This window comes from Nomascus leucogenys, chromosome 22a, assembly GCF_006542625.1.
Source record: "Nomascus leucogenys isolate Asia chromosome 22a, Asia_NLE_v1, whole genome shotgun sequence".
Classification (NCBI taxonomy): domain Eukaryota; kingdom Metazoa; phylum Chordata; class Mammalia; order Primates; family Hylobatidae; genus Nomascus; species Nomascus leucogenys.
The window spans coordinates 33,661,961-33,689,867 of NC_044402.1; the positions used below are offsets into that span (position 1 = coordinate 33,661,961).

Here is a 27,907-nt window from a genome sequence, read left to right on the forward strand (position 1 = left end):
CTTTCAGCCCTTAACCTTGTAATAAACTTTTCAGGCTCCATCCTACTTCCAGTTATCATATTAAGTTTTCTAGTTCACTGCTGTGACTTCAGACTTAATGGTTCAAAAGTCTTCAAGAACTCTTCACAGTTCACCAGATAGAATACCAGAACCTCAGTCTGACCTCAGCCCCTCAAATCAGCTCCAGCTTGCTTTCCAAACATGTTTGTTTTGCAGTTGGGTAGCTGTATTTGATATTCCCAAGCAGACCTCTTTTTGTTTGAAATGCCTTTTCTGTAGTCTGTTTTGATTTAGTCATGCTCTCATGTCACCTCCTCTGTGATGCTTGTGTTGATTGTCTCATCTGGGGAGACATCTCTTTCTTCTGATCTCCCGTGATACTTAGTTCATACCTTTTAAATAATATTTCTTATACATTTTTACTTTTAATACATTATATTGGGTTTTATGATGACCTGAACTATGAAAAGGGGTCCTGGACTAGAGGAAGAATATATTACTGGCTAAACCTAGATTTAAAAGTATTTTGTTCAGGTTGGGTGTGGTGGCTCACGCCTGTAATCCCAGCACTTTGGGAGGCTGAGGTGGGCGGATCACGAGGTCAGGAGTTCGAGACCAGCTTGACCAACATGGTGAAACCTTGTCTCTACTAAAAATACAAAAATTAGCTGGGTGTGGTGGCGTGTGCCTGTAATCCCAGCTACTCAGGACGCTGAGGCAGGAGAATCACTTGAACCCGGGAGGCAGAGGTTGTGGTGAGCCAAGATCACGCCACTGCACTCTAGCCTGGGAGACAGAGCAAGACTCTGTCTCAAAAAATAAATAAATAAATAAAAGAGTAATTTTTTCAAAAGCAAAGCCTGGAGGTGCCAAGTTTTCAATGAGGCTGGTCAGTGGAAACTGGGGAAAGGAGTCTTTCAATGAGAAGAAGCAAATTTTTAGTCAAAGTTGATGTAAAATAATAACTGATTTCTCTAGATCTATAGTATTATGGTTGTGAAGGTAAAGTGTACTATGTACTTACAAGTTTTTACCCCATGAGAAAGCAAAAGTTGAACCTGTTACTTGGCTTTCAATTGTTCAAGCCAATAAAAGAAGGAAAGAGATGTGAAATGCAAATTACTGTTTGTGTCCATCAGCACAACCAAGATGGTAAGCAAAATTAGTGAAGGGTTTTGATCTTGTTTTCTTTAACTGCCCCACTATTTCCATAAAATGAATTTGTTTTTTTTTTTCAGTATATGAACAGCATTCACAGCATGAGTACATGACACATTTTTAATTAAATTTACTTGTTGGTTGGGATTCCTGAATTTATTTGTATTTCTTTGTATGTTAATTTTAATTTATCAGATTGTAAACCCACAAATATGGAAGGACAAGTTAGTTCCACAGAGAAAAAAAAAACCGGGTCTCAGCACTATGCAACTCAGGTCTCTTTAGCTGTGTAATAGGAGGTAATCATGGCATTTAAAAACATTGACTATGGAGTTCTCTGACTAAATGAGAATATTAGCTCCACTACCTTTATCCATATGACTTTTGGTTAATTACTTAACATGGATGAGTCAGTTTCTTCCTTCCTAAAATGGGAATAATAGTATTTTTACTTTATGGGATGTGTAAGCACAAAATGAGATAATTGTTTTAAAATACTTACCATAGTGCCTAACAGGTAAGAATTGCCCCATAAATGTTAGTAGTTTATTATTGTGATTGGCATTTTAGTATATCTCTTACAAGATTAATAACACTAATATTTAGTAAAACAGAAAAAAATGGGAGAAAAATTAATTATGTTTATTATAGTAAATTATCTATAAAGTGAACATCCAACCATTAAATTATTAAGAGTATGCTTTTGTTAATTCACTTTGTTTCTAAAATTTAGGGCTAGCTAAACCCAGAATTTAGTTATATATGAGGACTTGGGTTAATGAAAAAAGGATATTTGATTGAAATATGTGGTGTTTGCACTATATAAAAGAAACTAAAGAGAATCACATTAGAGGGAAAAAGTCAGTTAAAAAATCAGGCCTCTGTTTCAAACAAACGAGAAAAAATGGAAGTTCCACAACAGTATGTCAAAAATACAAACAAAGTAGATCAATGGTACAGCTATATTTTTGCCCAAATCACAACTTGGATGAACTCATTCTTCTACTAAAACAATGAATAGCTAACAGCTTCTGTCTATAGCAGAGACAGTTTGATAAAACTCAATAGTGTTTTTACTGAGAAACACTGATCAAAAAATTTGTGTAATTTAAAACAAGTTAAAGTTTTATGAACACATAATATTTAATGTTAAAATTCATAGAATTACTTTTTAAAGGAGGAATAAGTCTCTTGTAGGAAATCTGTGGAGGGGATCTCCATCAGGGGAAGACTGAGAAGGACATGCTCTTTAGGAAGTGAGCTGTGTTCCTTTTCTCTGTGTTTTGCCTTGAGAGGTTTGAGTAGCTATTCTCTTGAGAGCTTTTCTTTTTTTCTTCCTTTTTTTTTTCAGGCTTGCTGCTATCTAGTCTGTAATGGGTCTGATGGATAGAAAATAGAGGAGTAAAAGGGATTGCTTTTTCATATATGAAATTGAAATTGGTTGAATTCAACAAATAGCAATTTCAATGTATAGGAAGATAAGTCAACCAAAGTAAAGTTATTTTGAGATCACTCAGAAAATGGATATGGAGTCAATTGTAAAGTAGAATACTATATTATAAATATTCTTATACTGAAATGTTTCCTACTTGATGGGAAAGGAAAGGCTGTTCAATTCTGCCTGTTCTAGAAGAAACAATAAATATCTGTCTGACATCATTAGAATCCATTTCCTCTGAGGCACACTGTCTTTGGTTTGTTAGTAATGGTTTTTATTTCAGCAGATATAATATATTAAAGGAGGGAAGTTGCCCATCCCATTTTGGGTAGCTGAATGTTAAAATGAAATTTTAGTTTCATAGCTGCTGTAAGTGCCCCATTGTCTTTAAAGAATAGATTGTATGTGTGTACTTTAACAGGTTTATTATAAAAGAATAGAATTTTGACAATCATTTTGACCAATTATATTATCTTATATTGAAACTGGAAACCATCCTTCTCAGTAAACTATCGCAAGGACAAAAAACCAAACACCACATGTTCTCACTCATAGGTGGGAATTGAACGATGAGAACTCATGGACACAGGAAGGGGAACATCACACTCCGGGGACTGTTGTGGGGTAGGGGAAGGGGGGAGGGACAGCATTAGGAGATACACCTAATGCTAAATGACGAGTTAATGGGTGCGGCACACCAACATGGCACATGGATACATATGTAACAAACCTGCACATTGTGCACATGTACCCTAAAACTTAAAGTATAATAATAATAATAATAATAATAATAATAATAGTAATAATAAAGTTCCAGAAAAAAAGAAAAAAAAGCATTTAAATGTAAGCATTTTAATGTATTAAAAGTATTAAGATCACTGTTGTCCAATAGATTATATTAAACAACCTTACCTTAAAATGAAGAAATTGAATAAAAGTATAAAATCATTCAAAAAAAAAAAGAAAGAAAATAAAATTGATTTACCTGTGGTTACACAGCTAATGGTAGGTTGTTAGATGTGTAGAGCTACTTAACATACTATTTATTCATTCACATGATTTCCCAAAGAATAACCTGGGACAGGATAAACATTCTTTAGGAGCCACCTTTCAAAAGTTAGATTGTTTTTTACCCTAACCTTTTGAGATATATTTTTAAAGAAATATTTTATAGTTAATAAGTTGTAGCAAAAATCTTGTTCTTATAATTGCTTTTCTTACATACTGTTCTTCAAGTGTGTATATAGCTTGTATTTCCAACTTCTCAGGGAGCTTAAAAATAGGAAGTGTTACTATGGAGGTTACCTTGGTAATAAAAAAAACTGACTTGAGAGAAAGAAGAATGCATATACAAAGTGTGATACCTAGGTACAAAAGGAATAAAATAAAATTCCACAAATTGGGCCATTAATAAAATTTATACTAGTACGTCACTGGGAGCCTTGTTAAGATGGATAATGTTATTTTAATAAAAATTGTAAATATTTCAATATTTTTACTTTAAATAAAAGAATAGAAAATAAAAGGATAGTTCCACTTAAAGCAAATGAATAATATTCAAAGATCGAAATAGTCATTCTGGAGCATTATGCTTAATGCAAAAAAGGAACTAGTCTAATTCATGTTCTCCTCAGTTTTCTCTGAGGAGGTTACAAATAAGGGTGTCCATTTCTAAGCATTTTGGATGAAAAACATATGGTTACATAAATTTGATTTTATTGAGCTAAATAAGAAAATGTAGATAAATTTTATACCACAAGTAAAGTCTCTGTATAATAAAGGATACTATTAAAAAAACTAAAGGCCAATTTTTGTCTGAAGGAAAACAACATACATAACAGACAAACAGAAAAGTCTTATAAATCAATAAGAGAAATGCAGACATGCCAATGGAGAAATGCATGCATGATAAACGAATTTAAAGAAAAGGAAATCTAAACAATTAAATTAACATGCTAGTAGTACTCAGGGAAATGCATAAAATAAGGATGAGAGCAACATTTCATATATCCACTAACAGAAGTTTAAGAGTTTTGATGATGTCATGAATTAGAGAAGTTTTGGTGGTGGTGGTGGGGTGGGAGTTGGTACAATCGCTTTGGAAAAGTATTTGGCCGTATCCAGCAAAGTTGGAAATACATAGTTACATTGAATCAGAACTTCTGCAGATAAGCCTAAGGAGATGTGTACAAATATATCCACTGTAGCACTGTTTGTTCGTGAGGAAAGCAAAAACAACTTAAATAAGTAATAATATGGTATGTTAGTAGGATAGATATAACTAGAAATTAAAAATAATGACCTGGATGTACATACATGTATTAACATGGGCAGGTCCCCCAACCATAATTTTGGACTAATAAAGCAACATACTTATGGTATATAACATGTACATGAATAAAAATAATTCTATATATGTTGATTATGGACATCCATAAGTGATTATTAAAAATCAGTAAATGATGAAATCATGGCCTAGAAGAATACGCAGCAAACTTAGGAAGGGATGAATGTAAACAGGCAGAACAAAAGAGAGTAAGAAGTTGAAAACCCATAAAGAGAATGAGAAAATAAAAAACATGGTGAAACCCCGTCTCTACTAAAAATACAAAAATTTGCTGGGTGTGGTGGCTCATGCCTGTAATCCCAGCTACTTGGGAGGCTGAGACAGGAGAATCACTTGAACCTGGGAGATGGAGGTTGCAGTGAACCGAGATTGGGCCATCACACTCCAGCCTGGGTGACAGAGCAAGACTCCGTCTCAAAAAACAACTAACCAACCAAAAAAAAACCAAAAAACAAACAAAAAAAACATTCTAATGACTACTGGACTGTGAGTGAGAGAACTGGCTTTAGATCTCATTCAGCTACTAACTTAACTGTGACCTTAAACTGTTCTGGCCTCAGTTTTCTCATTTACAAAAGACAGTTTCATTATCTCATCTTAAATGTTTCTTCCAAACTTGAAAATCGTGTAAGCTTTTGTAGCTGTGTAGCTTTAGGCCTATTTTGTAAATAAGCTTTGCCTCCATTTTCTCATCTGTAAAATGGGGACAAATAGTATTACCTAATAGGGTTGTATTGAGGCATTAATGAAATCATCCACGTAGAGCACTTAACTCTGTGCCTGGCAAGTATTATATCACTCAATAAATGTTAGCTACTGATATAATGACTTTAAAATATAAATTCATGAACCAAATCAATTATGGGATACATTAATCAGAAATAATACTTCCTTCTTTATAGACTTCTTTTAGATAATAAGTTTCTGCCGGGTGCAGTGCGTCATGCCTATAAACCCAACACTTTGGGAGGCCAAGGCAGGCAGATCCCTCTAGCCCAGCAGTTTGAGAGCAGCCTGGGCAATATGGCGAAACCCCATTTCTACAAAAAATTAGTTGGGCGTGGTGGCACTTGCATGTAGTCCCAGCTACTGGGGAGACTATGGTGGGAGGATCTCTTGAGCTCAGGAGGTCAAGGCTGCACTGAGCCGTGATCATGCCACTACATTCCAGCCTGGGCAACAGAGGAAGACCCTGTCTCAAAAACCAACACATGAGCCAAAAAAAAAAAAAGTTTCTATGGGATATTATGTTAAGCTTAGTATATTTATGACTCCCAGTTGTGCTAAATGTGATTTTTTTAATGTATTGATTAAAAGATAGACTTTGTCTACTTGATCCATGCCCTTTCTTAAGTCTGCTGATTGTTATGGTTAAATACACACACACACACACACAGAGATAAATATATGCATTTGAGGAAATACAGAGTATATCCTGGGTAGACCTGACTTAATTCTTAGATTAATTCAGTAAAATATGGATTCCTTAAATAAATGAGAAGATTTGACAATGTGCATAATTTAATTGTACAAAGACAAACTCCACTCTGAATGTCTTCTTGGCAAACGAAGGCCCATTAAGCCGTATTTCAATACACACTCTGGGATGGAGGGTGGGGAAGGAGGGAGGGACAATTTGTAGTACACTGTATCTACTTTATGGCTACTGATTTTAAACAAATTTCAGATTACCCTTATTGTCTAATCATATGTTTGGGAGGATGGGCTATTTATGAGATGTTAGCTTTCCAGATGCTCGAACAATGTGCTTTAAATGCTATATTCACAAATCAGCCCCCAAAATGCAGCAGATTAGCTGTTTCTAATCTTTGAATTCAGAACAAATGTTAGAAAAAGGAACACTTGCAGAGCTGTGTAGTCTCTATTACCTCATTAAAATGTATTTATAAATGAAGTAGACAGAGGAGCAAATGTCTGCACAAAACATTGCTACTTCATTAATATTTTTTTATTACAAAAGCACTTTCTATGAAATCTGTCAGCATAGAGGAAATAAGTGAATCAGTTGGCTTTCATTTTTGTGTTTTGTTTATTTTCCCTGATATGCAAATGAAATTTTAAAAGAAATATTTTAGCAGTAAATATGAACTTAGTGAAATGAAAAAAAAGTAGGACATTGTGACTAGGGACAACATCTGGTTCAAAGTGTGTATAATGTTAGGATTTAAGTGGGGAAGTTGAACAAGATTCCATTTTTTTCTAATGTGAGGTTTTTGTGTTAGTGGAGAAATACTATGTTATGATGGTCTTCCTGCCTAAGGGTAATTATTTAAAAGAAGGTCTCTTATTATATCAAGAGTAGCTAGAAACAAACGAACATACAAAGAAACCTTTTCTTCCCCTCTGCATTAGAAATTTCATTTACAATACTTATGGTTTAAAAAGCACATCATCAAAAAGATTAAAAAGAGTAAAAACTAAAAGCACACGGTAACACTCTTCCCTAAATAAGAGACAGTTAATTTTATATCCTACTTGAGGAAAATCTACTACTGAAATACCTAAAAGATCTAATAATGGATTTTATTTCTTTTAATTGTGGACCTTATTCCAGTATCTACTGCTATGTAACAAATCACCCTAAAACTTAGTGACATAAAACAACTTATTTTTAAATTTTGCTCATGGATTTTTGGAGATCAGGAATTAAGACAAGCCACAGGGTGCTTTTTAATTTCTATTCCATGATGCCTGGGGTCTCAGCTAGAAAGACATGAATGGGATGGGGCTGGACTCATCCAAAGGCTTCTTCACTCCCATGTTTGGCTTGTGGCCAGGGATGATTATAGATTTGGGTTTGCCTGGGCTATGGCCTACAGATGTTCATAATGTGTGGCCTGGGCTTCTCACAACATGGCATCTGGTTTCTCTGAGAGGCCCCCTAAGAGAAAGCTTCCCAAGAGGGAGCACTCCAAAAAATCCAAGAGAAAGTTCTATTGTCACTTAAGGACTAGCCAGGAAATTTTACATACCACTATTTCCACTGCGTTCTATTGGCTGAAGCAATTATAAGCCTGCCCAGATTTCAGGGAAAGTGATACAAACCTCACCTCTCCCTGAGGGAGTGTCAAAAAGTTTGTGGCCATTTAAAAATCTTACACAGGTGGTTTCAAGGTGTTTATATCTAACTCGGTATATGTTTTGTTGGTCCAGTCTCTGATTATCTTTAAGATTTATATGATGAAGCTTATAAGTACATGTATGTATGCATTTTAAACACTTGAGATCAGTATTATTCTTTTATCTGTTGAATTTCTTTATGAATGTGTACATTCAGAGACAGAGGATCTCTTTTTCTTTAAAGATCCAAGGACTAACAAGGCCTTGTGTTAGTCAAGGAGAATAGAATATTGATATGGTTTGGATGTTTTGTCCGCTCCAAGTCTCCTGTTGAAATGTGACCTCTATGTTAGAGGTGGGCCTAGTGGGAGGTGTTTGGGTCATGGTGGGGAATCCCTCATGAATTGCTTGGTGCTATCCTCATGGTAATGAGCGAGATCTGACTCTAGGAGATCTGGCTGTTTAAGAGAGCCTGGCACCTTCTCCTTCTCTCTCTTGCTCCCTCTCTCACCATGTGACATGGGAAACCAGAGAATTTATAATAGTGTAAACACTTTTCTTATGGTTAGGCTGTATTCTAAGGTAGTGTTTCCCAAATTTTAATGTACAAATGAATCACCATGGAGTCTTTTTAAAATAAGAATTTTGATTCAGTGAGCCTGGGGAAGAGCCTTCGATTCTGTCTGTAATTTTCCAGTCATATCACTTTGTTATTCCTTGACTCATACTTTGAGTAGCATGGTACTCAGAGCAAGATGAACGGGAAGAAAAGGCTGACCATAAGGAAGCATGGCCATGTGAAAGATCACCAGTGGAGGGTCATGGTCTCTGGACTCAGAGTCCAGAGTATGCATCCAATTCTTTGTCTTTGTGCCATCTAACCATAACTCCCACATGCTGTTGCTGTTGCAAAAGAGTAGATAGGAATATTTACCTCACTGAACTGTTAGGATTTCATGGGCATTCTATTTATGGGATACTGGGTCTCAAGAATATTTGATAACTTATGAATCCCCTGTCTTTTTTTTTTTTTAATTATTTGCTAGATTTTGGGGTGAACAGGTGGTATTTGGTTACATGAGTAAGTTATTTAGTGGTGAACTGTGAAATTTTGGTGCACCCATCACCTGAGCAGTATATGCTGAACCCAATTTGTAGTCTTTTATCCCTCGCTCCCTTCCCACCCTTTCCCCAGAGTACTCAAAGTCCATCGTATCATTCTTCTGCCTTTGCATCCTCATAGCTTAGCTCCCACTTATGAGTGAGAACATACAGTGTTCAATTTTTCATTCCTGAGTTACTTCACTTAGGATAATAGTCTCCAATCCCATCCAAGTTGCTGTGAATGCCACTAATGCATTCCTTTTTATGGCTGAGCAGTATTCCATCATATATATACACACACACACATATATATACACACACACACATATGTATATATCGTTGATTGATGGGTATTTAGGTTGGTTCCACATTTTTGTGGTTGTGAATTGTGCTACTATAAACATGCATGTGCCAGTATCTTTTTTGTAAATGACTTCTTTTCCTCTGTGAATCCCCTGTCTATGAAGACCTAGCATAGTACTCTCAAGAAGCCTTGGTTTTAGAGAGCAAAAGCCAAGTATAGGTGTTCATTTTTGTTTTGGTGGGGGAAAAATAGAACCCTCAAAACAATGGAAAGCAGGGGCTTGCCTGCCTGGATTAGGTTCATACCTTGGTATAAACTTGTAAATCATCTTTGATGAACTGGCAAGTATCTACTTTACATCTTTAACCCCACTGAAATGTGTGCTACTTTTACTAGAGTGAATTTCTCCTGCTTAATGGTAGTGACTTCTTCTAAACACACACACACAAATGCATACATGTACACACACACATTTAAATATATGACCCTTTACCTGACCAATGACTACGTCTTATAGCCTGTCAAGTGTCAGCTCAAAATTACTTTGCAGACCTTGTATCTGCCACATAATACCCCTTTCTGAGCACACCTCTATCATATTGTAGATAAACAGTCTTTTATACATTATTTTGCCCTTTTGACTGTGTAAGTATTCGTATTTCATACATACCACATTTCCTGGCACATGTAACCTGAGAAAATCTGTCTTCTGAAACTCAGGAAAGACCACGTATCTTTTAATTCCATATTAAGGAAAACTGGCGGTTCACTAGATTTCGAACTAAAAGTCTTACATCTCTTTGGAAAATTTTTATACCCAATAAAAATTTGAAGCGTGGATATTCCAATCCTTCCATGAAATACAGCATTAATCTGAAAGGATCTTCTATTGAGGTGATAATTATCTGGCTTTTCACTCTACTAACAAGTAGGTATCTACTGAGTTAGTGTTCAGTTGAGTGAAAGAATATGGTGTCATCATTACTGACAAATGTTGGAATGTCTGCAATCATAAGGCTCTCTAATTTAAAAAAATATATATATAAGTAAGACATATCCTCAAGGATATACCTAGAGATTTCATATGGCCGATTTCCTAACTATCTCCAAATCACTGGCCTAGACTGGTAAGCAGTAAAGAATGTGTTTAACAGGGTATCTGATAGAATAGTTTCATCAGTGTAGTGAGTGAATTTCCTGCATATGAATATATTCTGTTGATGTCAGCCAAATTGTTTGTTTTTCAAGTACCATTTTTGAAAGATCATTTGATACACAGTTTGTAATTGGAAAGCCTAACAATTTTTGCCTGAATATTGGTACTGGGCCCTGAATAGAAAATGATGTTTATTCTAAATTGACTTCCAGTTGAGAGATCTCATTTATCAGGTAAGGAAAGAGGGCACTATGCTGCTCCCACTCCTGTGACTTAAAAAGCGGTAGTTGGGGTTTCCAAGGGGGGTGGGAAAGTTAGAAGTTAAGTTTACTTTTTAAATCATGTGGTGGTTGAAAATGATAAAATATAGTTCTTACCTCTAATTTTCATAAATGGAAAATTGTGAATACTTGTTTTAGAAACTTGGACAAGCATTATTTAGCTTAGTTGGCTACCACTAAGTTTGATCCTTGTAGACTTTGGCAGAAGGTAGCAAGTGTGACAGAGGCTGTTTCTCTGAAATGATAAAGGAACATTAGAACATTTGGGTCCTATTATTTCCTTTTAAGAACCTTTCAAATACAGAATTGCTGCATCCTCACCGTGGCTGATAACTCACTTAAAATTCACACAAACTGATTTAAAAATGCAAAGGCCTCAAGCACTGCATTCCAACTGTGCGTATTCTAATTATACTGAATGCATGCAGTGTGTGTCCGAAGAATGTGTCAGCTTCTGGAGAACAGGGGGTGTTTCTAAGGCTTAGCCCCAGAGTTCTCAAATTGAACATTTGGAGAGCCAAAATACACAATGGAAAATACACACAATCTTGCTGTTTTCAATTAGGAGTGAGCTCCTGTTTCTTCGACTTCAGCAGGTGGCTATTCATCATTCAAATGAAAAATGTTTATTAATGTGAATGTGATATTTAGGAATTTTTACAATTGAGAATCAAATATTAAAAACTTTATCTTTTCTCTTCTATCAACAACTTATAATGGTCTCATCCTAACGTTTCTGTCCTCTGACCTGTTACTTAAGAGCTTTTCAAAAGTGGACTTGACCTTCTTGCCTTTTATGTCAGTGGTTGGTTGTATAATGAGGACAGTGCTCCATTAAAGAGTGTTTTGTATTTGTAGTTGTAGCACAAAAGAAGTGGCAATATAGTATTCATTCGATGATTCTGTCATTTAGAGCTATCAGTTCAATGGGGTCAGGACCTAGGATATTTTAAAATTATGAGCTTGTTTATATTTATTAATTAAATATATACTTTAACATCTGCATTTAAATGGGTTTTTCTTTTGCATTATTCTCGGAAAACATAGGCTCTGCGAATAACAAATATTAAAAATAACAGCTTGTGAATTCACTTGTGATGGTAATTTAACATATATCAAAATGGAATATTTTGTGATATTCTTTGTTTACAGACTGGCAAGTAATCACTGAAATATAAACCAAACCACACATTCACATAATGTGAAAATTATACAATTCTCTAATGATGTTGTTATTTACAGTATCAAATGGAAAGCCAAGGAGAAAGTGAGTGCCTATGGGTACTCAGTGCTGGGCTTAGTTGATTCACACATAGTATATTCAGTTATTTCCAGGTGGAGTCCAAGCAAAATCAAACAACGTGTCGAAGGTCACCTAGCCTGTAAATGTTGGAGTTGGGGCCTATTTAATTCAAAATGTGACTTTTAAACCTGGCTGCATCGTTTCCAATTTTCAATCCGTCTTTTGTTAATTTACTTTTGGCTTTACCTTAAAATTTCTTTGGAGAATTTTTTTTTAAAAAACATTTTGATTCTTCACAGAAATATCTAGCTCTTCTTTAGTTAGATGTCCCTTTAAGAATGTTGTGGGACTGAACTAAGAACTGTGGGAGTATTCTCTTTGTAAAAAGAATCAGTAAAGAATGTCCCTTTTGCATTCTAGCTGCTTGTGGGATATTCCCTAAACGGAATAGTTTCCAGATATGCATGAACAAAACCCAGGATTCTGTACTTAGATCTACATTTTAAAAATGTTGATGAAAATCTAGATACTATGTACCTAAAGTAAAGGGCAGAACATTAGCTGCCTGCAAACACAGTGATTGCTTTCTTCCTTAGGAAGCTAAGGATTTCTCAGCATGAGATTTTATTTATAAACAGTGCTGTCTCTTACAGGAGGTTCAAAATAAGGTCATCTTTTTGACTGTCCAGATTGAAGCACTAAAATAATTATTGCTCTGTTAACATGCTAGACAAACAGCAAAGCCATTTTGGATCTGAGCCTTTATTTGCTGAATTAGAAAGACATAAAGTGAATATTGACCCAAGAGAAATGCTCACTAAATGAAAAAGGAAAATTGTGCAATGCCCATAAGATGAAATTCAGATCATTTCTGAAGAAACCACTTGAAGGATTCTATAGAAATCATTCTGTGTAATTTGTTTTGAAGCTACTAAACTTGATCTGTTGTGATTATTTTCTATAGCTCATGTATAATGAAGACTTGCAGTCAGATGACTGAGCATTATTTATTCAAATGATTGTACAAGAGAAACAGATTGCTTTCCATAGTGACCTGGGAGGCCAAAAACATTGAAGATCTGGGCAGTGCATTAATCATAAAATTTAAAAAGAAAAAATAAATATGAAACAAATTGGTTCATGGAGTTAGTTGTAAAACCTGGTTGCTATGCTGAGTTACTGATTACAGGTATCACGGTCTCTATGAGAGGGTAGATGATTGCACTAGACTGGTGGTCTCTGTGGGTGATAAAGGCAAAGTGTTTAAAAGGTTGCGCTGACTGTGGAGTCTGTCTGCTTGAGGAGGTTGTGTGTGGGTGTGTGTGTGCAGGCACACATGGTCTCAGCTGTGCATCTGCAGGCATTCATGTGGAGGATGCTATTGTTTAACCCAGAATTGCCTAGAATTGCCATGTTGCAATCAGAACATTTGTATTATTTTAACAATGGTTTATTATGATATTTTGCCCATCAGTAATTTTTAAAAGAGGGGTGAATGTGTTCAAGAATTAGTTTGTGAACCTTTTTTCCTTTGTGTTGCTTTATAAGCCCTGAATGTCTATAAAAATTCCAGTGTGTCCCTGATTATGCTTCCTTTTAAAATGAAGTCCTTTGTTTAATTTTGCGATTCAGTGTGTAAGGAGAGAGTGAATAGAATGAGAACTTAACTTGAACTCTGTCTCTATTCAAACTTAAAAGTCAGTATGTTATTCAGATAGAACAGAAAACAGGCTAATATGATAGTCAGGATCTAGCAAAGCATCCAGTGCCTCACTAATAGATCGTAGTGAACTGAATGTTAGTGGAACCATGGTCACTGAGTACCTAACCCACATACCAAGAGCTGTGTACTCTGAGTTACCACGGAATTCTGGCTGCTGCTCATTCTCCTTCCTTCCTTTGGATTGATGTCTTTCTGACAATCTTAAGATGTCTATCTTAGCTGTCTTTGCAATCTACACAATCTACCTTAGAGAATACAAGAACACAGTCGTGTATTTAATCATCCTCAGTGTTACCCTAAAATCTATTATGAACATGTAAAATTCATTATATTTACCCTAACTTCTATTCTGAAGTTCAGTGTATCTCTTGTAATTATAAAGTCTCTATTGAACATCTCTAAGCATAACTACACTCGAATTTCAAACTCAATATGTTCAAAGCTGACTTCATCTTTTCCCATTTCCCTCCATCACTGTTAGTGACTTCCAGAGTTTAAGCTAGAAAGCTGCATCATCTTAACCTTGTTCCCCCATTACATCTCATCCTACACAATCAGTGGGTTGCTGGGTACAACTCATTCCACCTCATCTGTGCCTCTTTCCTTGTTGATGTGTCTCAATTCAAGCTCTGATCACATTCGAAGACTATGGCAGTTACATGTGAACTGCTATTCCTTTTCTCCCTTCCCTTTCTTTACTTTTTTGTTGTTGAAAATATTCTACCATTCCCTCCACAGGATTATCTTGTGGCTCCTTGGCGTGTTATACAAGGCCATTCAGCATCTGGCCCTAATTGGTTTATCTTCCCCATTATCCATATTTCTAGGAGATGCTGTGTTCCCAGCCATACTGATCTGCTTATTATTCAATGAAAACACCTTTACAGCCGGGCGCGGTGGCTCACGCTTGTAATCCCAGCACTTTGGGAGGCCGAGGCGGGCGGATCACGAGGTCAGGAGATCGAGACCACAGTGAAACCCCGTCTCTACTAAAAATACAAAAAAATTAGCCGGGCGTGGTGGCAGGCGCCTGTAGTCCCAGCTACTCGGAGAGGCTGAGGCAGGAGAATGGCGTGAACCCGGGAGTCGGAGCTTGCAGTGAGCCGAGATCGCGCCACTGCACTCCAGCCTGGGCGACAGAGCGAGACTCCGTCTCAAAAAAAAAAAAAGAGAAAAAGAAAACACCTTTACTTGGTTCACTTCCTGCCATTCTCTTGTGTTATTAGTTGATATTACCTGGAATTCCCTTCTCACTTCTTTCCCTGTCAACTAGGGGAGCACGTACTCATCCTTAAGGTTCTTTTCTCTGACACGGAGTAAATATTTATTGAATAACTAAAAATGTTTGGTCTCATCTATTCACTGAAGCCTTCTCAGAACACTTGGTACACACCTTTGTTACAACAGCATTTCATAGATTCTATTTTAATTACAGAATGTATGTGCTTTTTTCTGCTTAGCCTGTGAGTTCCTTTAAGGCTAGTGCCAAAGTTTATTAATCTTTTCCTAGCACATAGCCTGGTGCCTGCACATAGTAGGCATTAAATAAATATTCACTGAGTCAGACCACCCGGGTAGTAGCCAGAAAGTATTGCCTCTAGATTAGTGGTATGAATGAACCTTATCTCCGGGGGTAATGTGGGGTGTCCTTATGATTCTGTAACCTTTGTGTTGAGGGTGGATATGCCTCACCTTCTCATTGTGGAGGCTGCGTTTATAGTGGCTGAATCTTTTTGGAGAGACTTTCATATTAGAAATAACTGGCACTCTCTGTGGACCAACATCTTTTGAGACTTGAATGTCTGTGACAGTCTACAAAGTAATATCTATACCTTGAGGGCAAACTTCAGGGACTCTGCTTTTGTGTTCTTCATGGAGTTGAATTCATACTGTTGGTTCAGGTCGATAGTGTTTCATTGTTGTTTTTACTTTTCATCTGGAAATAATTTCAAATTTATGGAAAATTGGCCAACAATAAAAATAACACAAAGAACATTCCTCTAGCTTTTACCTAGATTCATCTAAACATTTTACCCCATTTGCTTTATTTTATTTTATTTTATTTTATTTTATTTTATTTTTTGAGACGGAGTCTCACTCTGTTGCCCAGGCTGGAGTGCAGTGGCGCGATCTCGGCTCACTGCAAGCTCTGCCTCCCAGGTTCACGCCATTCTCCTCCCTCAGCCTCCCAAGTAGCTGGGACTACAGGCGCCCGCCACCATGCCCGGGTAATTTTTTGTATTTTTAGTAGAGATGGGGTTTCGCTGCGTTAGCCAGGATGGTCTCGATCTCCTTACCTCATGATCCGCCCGCCTCGGCCTCCCAAAGTGCTGGGATTACAGACATGAGCCACTGCGCCCGGCCCCCATTTGCTTTATTATTTGTGTGCTCTCTGTCTTTCTGTCTCAGACTTTTTTTAATTCCTGAACTGTCTGAGGATATTATGCACCATGGGCCTTTGCACCTATCCACATCAGTATATATTTCCTAAGGATCAGGTATTGTTTTATATAACCACAGTGCAATGATCAATATCAATAAATTTGTCATTGATAAAATACCTTAACCTACCATTTATATTTCAGTTTTATCAATTGAGCCAATAACTTCCTTTAGACTATATTTTTCCTTCCAGTACAGGATACAGCCTTGGGTCAGGCATTGCGTTTTGTTGTTGTCTCCTTATTTTCCTTTAATGCAGACATTTACACAGCCTTTCTTTGTATTTTCTGACATTGACTTTTTGAAGAATACAGTGTACCCCCACCCCCTTTTTAATAGGAAATTTCTTATTTTGGGATTTGATAGGTCAAAATAAGATTTTGCTTATTTTTCTTTAACTGGTAGGTAGACTTGAAGTAGTAATGGGTTATGACTATATCTAGTATATCTACTATATACATTAAAGTTATTACTTAATTTTCTTAGAGTAAATTGATAGTATTTATGAAACTTCACCTAGAAATAGAACATCATTTTAAAAAAAGTTTACATCTAAGAGGAACAGATTGAATATGCCAATATTTTGTAAATAACTAGGCTCTTTCTGATACTGCAAGGAGAAATAAAATAACTATTACTGACTTTCCATTGATATTAAAACCAAACAAAATAGTTGTACTGGAGCATAGGTGAACTTTTCTTTTTTTTTTTTTTTTTCAAATGAAGTATTCTTTTCAGTTTTGAAATGTTAAATGCCGTGAAGATTGAATTCTCTTTCAGATCCACATTTTGACCAATTAATTGATATTAAGTCTTTGAATAAAGGCTTTTGTTGTTATTTGGAGGAAAGTGCACAATTTTGACTACAGGTACTTAAAAATTAATTCCTTACAGAATGAAAACCTGAAGGTATTAAAACACAATACATGAATATTTAATAGATAGCAAATATTTAGACTGGTTAAACAAGAAAGAAAATTAGCATCAAATTAAATAAACTGCTGTGGATATTTATCCCCAGTATTGGAGAGAATTGTGTGGTATGGTGTTTCTGTTTGTTGTTGTTTGTCATCTGTTCTGCCATCTCAGCTAAACTCATGAATTGAGAAGCAGCCTGGGCTTATTTCCACAACATTCAGACCTTACTGTGCATTTACACTTGCTTACAATATGCTTCTCTTTTCTTTCCAAGCGTGGTCATCTTTCATTTTCACCCCATAGGGTGCTCAGTACAGCCACCAAACACAGTGCAGTCAAATTGTCATGGGCAGCAAGGTAGAAGAAATACTGTCAAATGCCATTTTTTTTTTACAACTTTAATTTGTTTTTCTCTCTTCATTGTTTATGATAACCTCCTAGAAACTTGAAAATAGCATTTCCTTCCCTGCTGTTTTTGTCATTTGTGTTTGGAAGACAAATCTTTTTTAAATGAAAAAATAGTTGCCTTTAACTGAGAAGAAAAAAATGGCAAAGCTATACAATTTTATTTTCCTTTGTAATCACAATGTTTTCTTTTCTTACTTTATTGGATTTTTGGGTGGAATTTATAAGAAGAATTAGGGAAGCAGTGGCTGGCAGAGGCAGGATAAGGCACATGTGAGCATGACTCTGGAGTCTTGCTGTTTGGGTTCAAATCCTGGCCTAGAAGTTTATAAGCCTAGCGATCTCCCGCAGGTTACCTCCTCTCTCTGTCCTCTATATTCTCATCTGTAAAATGGAGATTACATAATGATATCTAACCATAGACTTAGAGGTCACGAGGATTTGTTGAGTCAATACTTATAGATACTTAAAACTGTGTCTATAATATAGCAAATGGTATGTATTTGTTAAATAAAAATCTCCTCCTTCCTCTTAATCTTATTATAGTCTTCATTTTTCCCTTGTGGTATGAGTTAGTGAAAACTAATTTTCACAGCTTTTCAGAGAGGGTCGTCTTCAGAGAGATCGGGGACCTTTCACTGAAGAAATCTGGATCTTTTTTGAAATCTTTTCAAAAGTCAAAATGTGTCAGTTTGTCACACATCCTTGTGCTTGGCTTAGTTGGGAAAGGGCATTATTAAAAGGTTACATATGTTTATGTGCCAATGGGCCTCTGATCACTCACAGCATGCCCTCATTTTGATTTGGCAGAAGCCCACTGTAGTTCTTGTGAAGAACATTTATGTTAGTTCAAAATTTCACAGATACCAGATATGTAAACTTGAAAGAAACATACTTTCAAAGATGACCCAAGGAAGCATGTCCTCAACTTGCAAAAATGTTGAAGCCAATGTAAAAAATAAAGTATATAAATATATATTTGGAAAAATTAATTGTAATCCTTCAGGCCTTAGTATGTCATCTTTATCTAAATGTATTTAAAATGAATCATTTTGGGAGCCTAGTAGGTCCCCAAATACTACAAATACAGATAGTTTACATTTATTTTCTGCTGAAGGCAGCAACAGAGAAAATATGGTCTCTTAGAATTCCAGGAATTTGAGGGCATTTCAATATGTGGGAACCATTTTTTAGTAATCATAGGGTCACATAAAATAGATTATTTACACTATTGAGGACACAATATCCTGGATGACAGCTTTTACAATCCATTGAAATATAAAACTGTCAGCGAAGCTAAAGACACCCTGAAACCAAAGAAGTACAAAGTCAGAGTAAATGTAAACTTCTGGTGATTTGTCAGGATATGGCTGAGGCTATATTTTAAGAGAAAAAGTCACCTAGCACTTAAGGATAATAGAAAATTAAAAGAAGTTCATATGTTGGACTTCATATGATGAGAACTTGAAAAGCAAATAACTCTCCAGTTTATTTAAATGTTACATTTATGGTAACATTTTTTCTCTCAACTGTAATAACAATAGATTTAAATAGCAATAAAACATTTTTAAAAACAATGAAATCATCTCCCTACCACCATGTGTCTGTTGTCATTCCTGAATGTGTGGCACATAGTTACTTGCTTTTTTGGGCATTGTTGGTAGCTCAGGAAGCTTGGTTTTCTTTATGTACTGATTTCCCAAAACTGCTGATAAAAAGCTTCTAAGAAGAGTTTTAATGAGGTATTGACATGACTAAGCTGTTATTTATTTATTTATTTATTTATTTATTGAGGCGGAGGTTCTTTGTCTCGCTCTGTTGCCCAGGCTGGATTGCAGTGGCGAAATCTCGGCTCACTGCAACCTCCAACTCCCTGGTTCAGGTGATTCTCCTGCCTCAGTCTCCCGAGTAGCTGGGATTACAGGCACGTACCACGACACCCAGCTAATTTTTGTATTTTTAGTAGAGACAGAGTTTCACCATGTTGGCCAGGATGGTCTCGATCTCCTGACTTTGTGATCTGCCCACCTCGGCCTCCCAAAGTGCTGGGATTACAGGTGTGAGCCACCGCGCCCGGCCTGACATGACTAAGTTGTTTATCAAAATGCTCCCTTTGCTTATACCTATACTGAAGGTAGCAAGAATGTCTTAAGTTAATGAAAAAATGAGTATTATTAATATGTAAAGAAGAGGTAACACATGTAAACTGGTAGACTAAATGCCATTATAATTTCTGTAGTTTACTGGAAAATAAACATAGGGCTGGAATTGTGCTATTTGAGAAGCACAATTGGAAGTGTTTCATGGACTATGCATCTACTTAGACTTTTAAAGTATATACATTCTTAATAGTCACTTAGGAAGAACCTTGAGACCAGGAGACATGTTCCACTATCCAGAAAGGGTGGATGTTACAAGATGTGTTAAGCTGAATCCTTAGTGGATGTTCCATTGCATAGTACTGTAAATTGTTCCAAGATCTTATAACAGACTACTATCAATAAATTTCTCCCACTTTTTTTTGTTTTTTCATGAGTTTGTGCCAAAGGCATGTATTTTATACCTAGATTTTCCCTCTCACTGTCAAGTTTTCCATCTTGCTCTCAACAATTTCCCTGTAGGAACGTTTTGATAGTCTGGAATGGAGAGGTGAGAATACGCTGGAAGGATATAAATCATGAGACTGTCTACAGTATTCATGTTAACTATGATTTACTAGAGGAATAGAAAGAAATAATTAATTATCTTATGTTTAATTTCTCTTAAATAATTTAGATGTTTCTAATGGTAGTCTTGCCATGCAAGATTAATTCTTTACTGTTATAGTGTGCAGTCAACTGTGGAATTTTTTTTCCTTGAGAATCAAGGTCGTTTGATGCACTTTTTTAAGAAGGCTTTTCATTTTAAAGTCAGTGAGAAACCTCTCGAATAGATCTGAATTAACCAGGGCACTTGGAGCCGCAGTTGATTTTAATGACACAATTTAGAAAATGAGAATCAACACAAAACACTTTGGGTTTGTTCATCTATGTTAATACGTGTATTCTGTCATCTTCCTTTAGACTGGCACTTATTTAAATATTAAACCATCCTTTACACTGTTGATATGGTGATACAGTTCAAGTTGGCTCTTTCCTATATTTTGCTTAGTCATAAAAATTTTTGCATATAGTTAATTAAATTGCATAAAATATAATTAGCTTAGTTTCAAGTGCTAAGGAATCAATGAGAGTAGAGAACAGATTCAAGGTTTTTGTAGTGAGTAGATACAAAGCTGTATTTGTGTCGGTGCCAGCAATGGAGGCAGCAGGGAATCATCGAGACAGGGCAAGCAGCCAGCCTGGGATCCGAGCCTAAGCTAAGTGGAGAGGGTTTTGCATATACCTTTGAAAAAGTGCATCAAAGTCAGGTGTGCAGACTGCAGTTGGAGCACATGCAGGCATAAGAGGTTAGCTATTCAGAACTTTCAGGTGCCCAGACAGGGCAGGGAAAAAGCCCAGTTCCTTAGTATACTCATGTAGTCAGGATCTTAAGAATCTGTAAGAACTTGAGACTGTCAGAACAGAACTAGGGCACCACTAGCAAGAAGACATTGATAGTCAGCCAGCACTGTGCTCCTGCCTTGGGAGGTTCTTAAGTGCTTTTTGTTAGACTCCAGGCTGAAACTTGGAAAGAGGAAGATGCAGTAATTTGCCACACCTGGCAAACCCTGACCCAGTGTTGTTGCCATACCCACATCTGACTGGGGTTGGCAATGATTAATTATGTAGTGGGACAGACAATACAGGCAAGTGAGGTCATGAGCAAACTGTTTTATTTGTGGTTCTTTCTCTACTACTTTGATATTTTAACTTTAAAATGAAGCTGCAAGAGAATTTAGCTAGTAAAGGGAAAATAAAAAGTCGTGTTGGAGAGAAGTCTGCACATATCCATTCATTAATTCAGTCTTTCATTCAACAAATATATTTTGAATACCTTAGTATGTAATTACCCAAAGTAAATGAATATTCATTCATCTTTGAAATTCAAATTCCATTTTGCTAATGAACAGCCCAGTGTTTACCCAGAGGTACAGAGATAGCAGTGGCAAAACTAATTTGATCCCTAACTTTTTTTGCTTATACAGTTCAGGTCTCTGCCAAGTCCTGGCTGGAACCAAAAGGTGGGTTGATCTTGGCTATGAACATCATCTGACAGAGCAAGAAATGGTAGATACAGTAATTGGATGTGTAATTTACATTGAGAGTCAGTGTTCACTTAACAGGTCAGAGTGCAAGCATGCTGACATTGTTGATATTAATTGCTAATATCTATTGAGTGTTTCAAATGTGCTAGGCCCTGTGGTATTAAGCAAGTTTCTTCCATTACCTCATCTAACAGTTTAAGTAGAAATAGGTGCTCTTTGGGTAGTGTCTGTCTCTGCGGCCCTACAGATTTGGCCTCACCCTTTCCCTAGAACTGTAATGAGAATAATCTCATTTTGGCATCTACTCACAATACACAAGTCCTAAAGAGCAGCATAAAATTCTTATCTGGCTCAGGTCCTCTGGGAAGTCAGCCTGAAGAATTCAGATTTTCCCTATTATATTTGTGATGTTCCACCATCTGATGGGCAAGATGTTTTGTCTTTTGTATATAAAATTTATGTAACTGTACCAGCATCAAATATGTACTTCCAGTTGTAAATGTATGTTGATCAGTTTTCATATTCAAGAATTTAACATTTTAAAGTTGATTTTGGGCTTTTCCACATACAATTGTCTCCTCTTTTTATAAATAAAGATATGCTTTTGCATAGACACTTAAGTTTCCAGAATATTTTTGTGGTTTCTAGAATGCATATTTTCATTTTATCTTAAATAGATGAGAGAAGTTTTTTGTTGTTGTTTTTTTGAGACATAGTTTCGCTCCCGTTGCCCAGGATGGAGTGCAGTGGCATGATCTCAGCTCACTGCAACCTCCACCTCCCAAGTTCAAGCAATTCTTTTGCCTCAGCCTCCTGAGTAGCTGGGATTACAGGCATGTGACACCATGCCTGGCTAATTTTTTGTATTTTTAGTAGAGACTAGGGTTTCACCATGTAGGCCAGCTGGTCAAGAACTCCTGACCTGAGGTGATCCACCTGCCTTGGCCTCCCGAAGTGCTGGGATTACAGGTGTGAACCACAATGCCTGGCTAGATTAGATAAGTTTTAACAAAAAATATAACTGATATGGTTTGGCTCTGTGTCCCCACCCAAATCTCATCTCGAATTGTAATTCCCATGTGTGGAGGGAAGGAAGTGATTGGATCATGGGGCCAGTTTCCCTTATGCTGTTCTCCTGATAGTGAGTGAATATTCATAAGATCTGATGGTTTTATACATGGTAGTTTTTTCTGTGCTCTCACTTCTCCTCCTGCCTCCTTGTGAAGAAGTGCCTGCTTCCCCTTCACCTTCTGCCATGATTGTAAGTTTCCTGAGGCCTCCCTAGACATGAAGAAGCTCTTTCCTTTGTAAATTACCCAAGTCTGAGTATTTCTTTATAGCAGTGTGAAAACGAAGTAATACAATAACTGAACGCTTTCCTCCTGAGAGGAGGAATAACATGATGAACATAGTGTTGGCAGATTTCGTATTCAAGCAGGTTATTTTAAGGATTGCTCTTTTACATATTAAAGTCAAATTATATTCAATTCAGTGTTCCGGTTATATCTAGGTATAGGTAGTTTTGCTAATGATTTCCTGTATGTTGTATGTGTCCTTTTAATAGTGCTTGAGTCTTTTTTTTAGTGGTGATAATTATAATATGGAGTTGTAAGACATAATACAAAGATATCCTTTGTAACTCTGCATGTTTTTTCTCAATGACATTTTGCAAAACTCTAGTTTAGTATCATAGCTAAGATATCAATATGGGCGCACAATCCAGATTTCCCAAGTTTTATGTGGTCTCTTTGTGTGTGTGTGTGTGTGTTTGTGTGTGTGTGTATTTAGTTATATAAAACAAAAATATGAAACACATAACAAATTTGTATATCATCCTTGTGTAGGTATGATGCTAATCTCACTATTGTCCAATTTTAGTACATGTGCTTAAGAAGTGAGCACAGGCCTGGGGTTTCTTATGCATCAGGACTGGCTTCATTACTCAGTGATGAGAGCAATTGTTTGGGGTGTAATGCTCTGAATTTACCGTCTTGAAATCCTTGATTTTATATTTGTATTTATGTTTTATAAGTGAAGTCTGGTGGGATAATGGAACATGCCCAAGACTGGAAGTTCTGGTTCAGGTGACCACTTGTGCTGTTGTCCACTTCTGGCCTCCCCACCACTGAGGACCCCAAGCCCAACCTGGCCTCTTCTTCCCTGCTCCTGCGCAACAACTGCTGCTGTCCTCAGCCCCTGGCAGAGAGGGTCAGGGTCTGAAGCAAGAGCCCCACAGGTCTTAGAACAGGGCATTGATGTGGCCACCCCTTCTAGGAGTGTCACTGTGGTGCCTCAGTGAGGCAAACTTCTCACTCCTGAACTAGATGCTTAATGTATCCTTGTGTAGGGACTGTAGTGCTTCTGGGGATCATCCTTCTGCTTGTGGGCTGGGGCAGTAGAGTTGTGTGTGGTAAGGGAGATGCCCAGCTCACCTCTCCTAGGTGGTGCACAGAGCACTGCTCTGGCAGCTGGAAGGAGAGAGAACTCAGCTGCTAGCCAGTGGGCAGTTTGTGTGAGCTGTGGGTGCGCATGTGGGGTAGAACCCTGGAAGGTCTGCATTTATTGTGCAAATATCCCTGTGCCTGAAGGATGTCAAGTAGCAAATAATACCATGGCAGGTTGAGGGGAAGCTGCGGAAGAAAGGAAAACACTTGATATTTTAGTACCTTTAATGGCACTTTTCCTCTGCTTTATGAACAAGGGGCCCTGCAAATTATGTGGCCCATTCCGATAAGCATAGTGTTATCTTCAGCAATCATTTACTATACACAGTGCCCACTTGTTTTCACTGCATCATCCTATATTTGCTTCAAATCTCAGTGACATAATAAGAAGATATTCAGTGAGACTGTGTGGAGACTAGGGCAGCACAAAACCCATAATGATATAAATATGTGGTGGAAAATTACAATAAAACCCTTGCATCTTCCACTTTAATTTTGCCTCAAGGAAATGGCAAAATGCCCAGCTGGCAATAACCAGTTCCAAATGAGCTGCCAAAACTACTAGGTGCTGAAATAGATAGTTTGTTGCACTTCCCCGTTTTGGTGACTGACTATAGGTTTTGAGGTTGTCATTTTAAAGCCAGAGCAGGTGCCTGCCACCTGGAAGCATTTTCTTAAGTGCCAAGCTAATGTCACCACAATAAGACCAATGAAGTGTATTTTTAAATAACGTTGAAACTGCTTTACATGTGTATACATATCTATTGAAATAAATCCTAAATAGGCCTAAAATGTTTTCATCTGGAATTCAAAGGGATATGATTTGTGTCTTGGAACAATGAAAGATTCTTATAAAAAGGAGCATGCTGATAGAAAACATTTAGATAAAATATTTGAAAAGTTTGTAAATGTAGATTGAAGTATTAGCATAAGAAAATTAGATTGCTTTACCTTAGAACCTGACATTAGAGGTGCTGAGGTGACGGCGAAGAATACATACAGGCACACATCTTTATATTGCTGTCAGTTGATTGTGCTTTGCAGATTGTGCATTTTTTTTACAATTCAAGGTTTGTGGCAACATTGCATCGAGCATGTCTATTGCCATTTTTCCAATAGCATATGTTCACTTCAAGTTTCTGTGTCATGTTTTGGTAATTATCACAATTTTTTAAACTTTTATTATATTTTTATGGTGATCTGTGATGAGTGATTTTTGTAATTACTATTGTAATTGTTTTGATGTACCAAAAATTGTGCCCATATAAGACAGCGAACTTAAATGTGTGTGTTCTGACTGATTCATCCACCGGCTGTTCCCTCATCTCTCTCCTTCTCTTTAGGCCTCTCTATTCCCTGATAAACAACAATATTGAAATTAAGCCAATTAATAACTCCACAATGACTTCTAAGTGTCAAGTGAAAGGAAGAGTCACATGTCTTTCACTGTAAATCAAAAGCTATAAATGATTAAGCTTAGTAAGGTGTGGCCTGTAGTGCCAAACACTTAGCCAAATTGTGAGTGCCAAGGAAAAGTTGTTGAAGGAAATTAAAAGTGCTACTCCAGTGAACACACAAATGATAAGAAAACAAAACAGCCTTATTACTGATAGGGAGAAAGTTTTAGTGGTCTGGATAGAAGATCAAAGCAGCCACAACATACCCTTAAGCCAAATCCTAATCCAGAGCAAGGTCCTAACTCTCTTCAATTCTGTGAATGCTGAGAGAGGTGAGGAAGCTACAGAAGAAAAGTTGAAAGCTAACAGAGTTTGTTTCATAAGGTTTAAAGAAAGAAGCCATCACCATAACATAAAGTGCAAGGTGTAGCAGCAAGTGCTGATGTAGAAGCATCAGCAAGTTATCCAGAAGATCTAGCTAAGATCATTGATGAAGGTGGCTTCACTAAGTAACAGATTTCCAGTGAAGACAAAACATCCTTCTATTGGAAGAAGAAGCATCTAGGACTTTCACAGCTAGAGAGGAGAAGTCAATGCCTGGCGTCAAAGCCTCCAAGTAGAGGCTGACTCCCTTGTTAGGGGCTAAAGCAGCTGGTGACTTTAAGTTGAAGCCAGTGCTCATTGACCATTCTGAAAATCCTGGGGACTTTAAGATTTATGCTAAATCTATTCTGTCTGGCTCCATAAATGGAATAAAACCTGTGTGACAGCACATATATTTGCAGCATGGTTTCTGAATATTTTAAGCCATGGTTAAGACTTACTATTCAGATAAAAAAGATTCCTTTCAAAATACCGTTTTTCATTGACAATGCACCTGGTCACCCAAGAGCTCTGGTGGAGATGGACAAGGAGTTAAATGTTTTTATAGCTGCTAATGGAATACCATTCTGCAGCCCATGGATCAGAGAGTAATTTCAACTTTCAAGTGTTATTGTTTAAGAAATATATTTCATAAGGCTACAGCTGCCATTGATATAGTGATTTCTCTGATAGATCTGGGCAAAGTAAATTGAAAACATTTTGGATAGGAATCACCATTCTAAATGCCATTAAGAATCTTCATGATTCATCAGAGGTGGTTAAAACCGTAACATTAAGAGGAGTTTGGAAGAAGTTGATTCCAACACTTATGGATGACTTTGATGGGTTCAGGACTTCAGTAGAGGAAGTAACTGCAGATGTGGTTAAACTATCAAGAGAACTAGAATTAGAAGTAGAACCTGAAGGTGGTTCATACCTGTAATTCCAGCACTTTGGCAGGCCAAGATGGGCAGATCGCCTGAGGTCAGGAGTTCGAGATCAGCCTGGCCAACATGGTGAAACTCCATCTCTACTAAAAATACAAAAATTAGCTGAGTGTGGTGGCAGGTGCCTGTAATCCCTGCTACTTGGGAAGCTGAGGCAGGAGAATTGCTTGAACCCAGGAGGCAGAGGTTGTAGTGAGCTGAGACAACACTACTGTACTCCAGCCTGGGTGACAAAAGCAAAACTCTCGTCTCAAAAAAAAAAAAAAAAAAAAAATGTAGAGCCTGAAAGTAGGACCGAATTGCTGCAATCTAATGATTAAACTTGAATGGATGACTAGTGGCTTCTTATGGATGAACAAATAAAGTCATTTCTTTTGATAGAACCTACTCCTGGTGAAGATTCCGTTAACATTATTTAAATGACAACAAAGGATTTAGGGTTTTACATAAACTTAGTCAATAAAGCAGTGGCAGGATTTAAGAGGATTGACTCCAGTTTTGAAAGACATTCTACTGTGGGTAAAATGCCATCAAACTGCCTCACATGCTACAGAGAAATCTTTCATGAAGAGTCAATGGGTGCAGTAAACATCATTGTTGTCTTATGTTAAGAAATTGGCTGTGAGGCACGGTGGCTCACTCCTGTAACTCTAGCACTTTGGGAGGCCAAGGCGGGCAAATCACTTGAGGCTAGGAGTTCGAGACCAGCCTGGCCAACATGGTGAAATCCCGTCTGTACTAGAAATACAAAAATTAGCCAGTCTTGGTGGCACACACCCGTAATCCCAGCTACTTGGGAGGCTAAGGGATGAGAATTGCTTGAACCCAGGAGGTGGAGGTTTCAGTGAGCCGAGATCACGCCACAGCATTCCAGCCTGGGCGATAGAGCAAGACTCTGTCTCAAAAAAAAAAAAAAAAAAAAAAAAGAAAAGAAAAGAAAAAATTAAAAAAAGAAAAGAAATTGGCCTGG

The 27,907-nt window shown here is 37.0% G+C and overlaps 1 protein-coding gene and 1 non-coding gene across 2 annotated transcripts in view; one reads left to right on the forward strand and one right to left on the reverse strand.

Annotated features, from left to right (window-relative positions):
• PRKD1 (protein kinase D1) overlaps positions 1 to 27,907 on the forward strand; it is a 353,210-nt gene that overhangs the window by 93,654 nt on the left and 231,649 nt on the right. The window lies entirely within an intron of this gene.
• LOC115832576 lies at positions 23,586 to 23,688 on the reverse strand. The gene has a single exon (XR_004028105.1). It is a non-coding gene; the product is annotated as a U6 spliceosomal RNA (small nuclear RNA).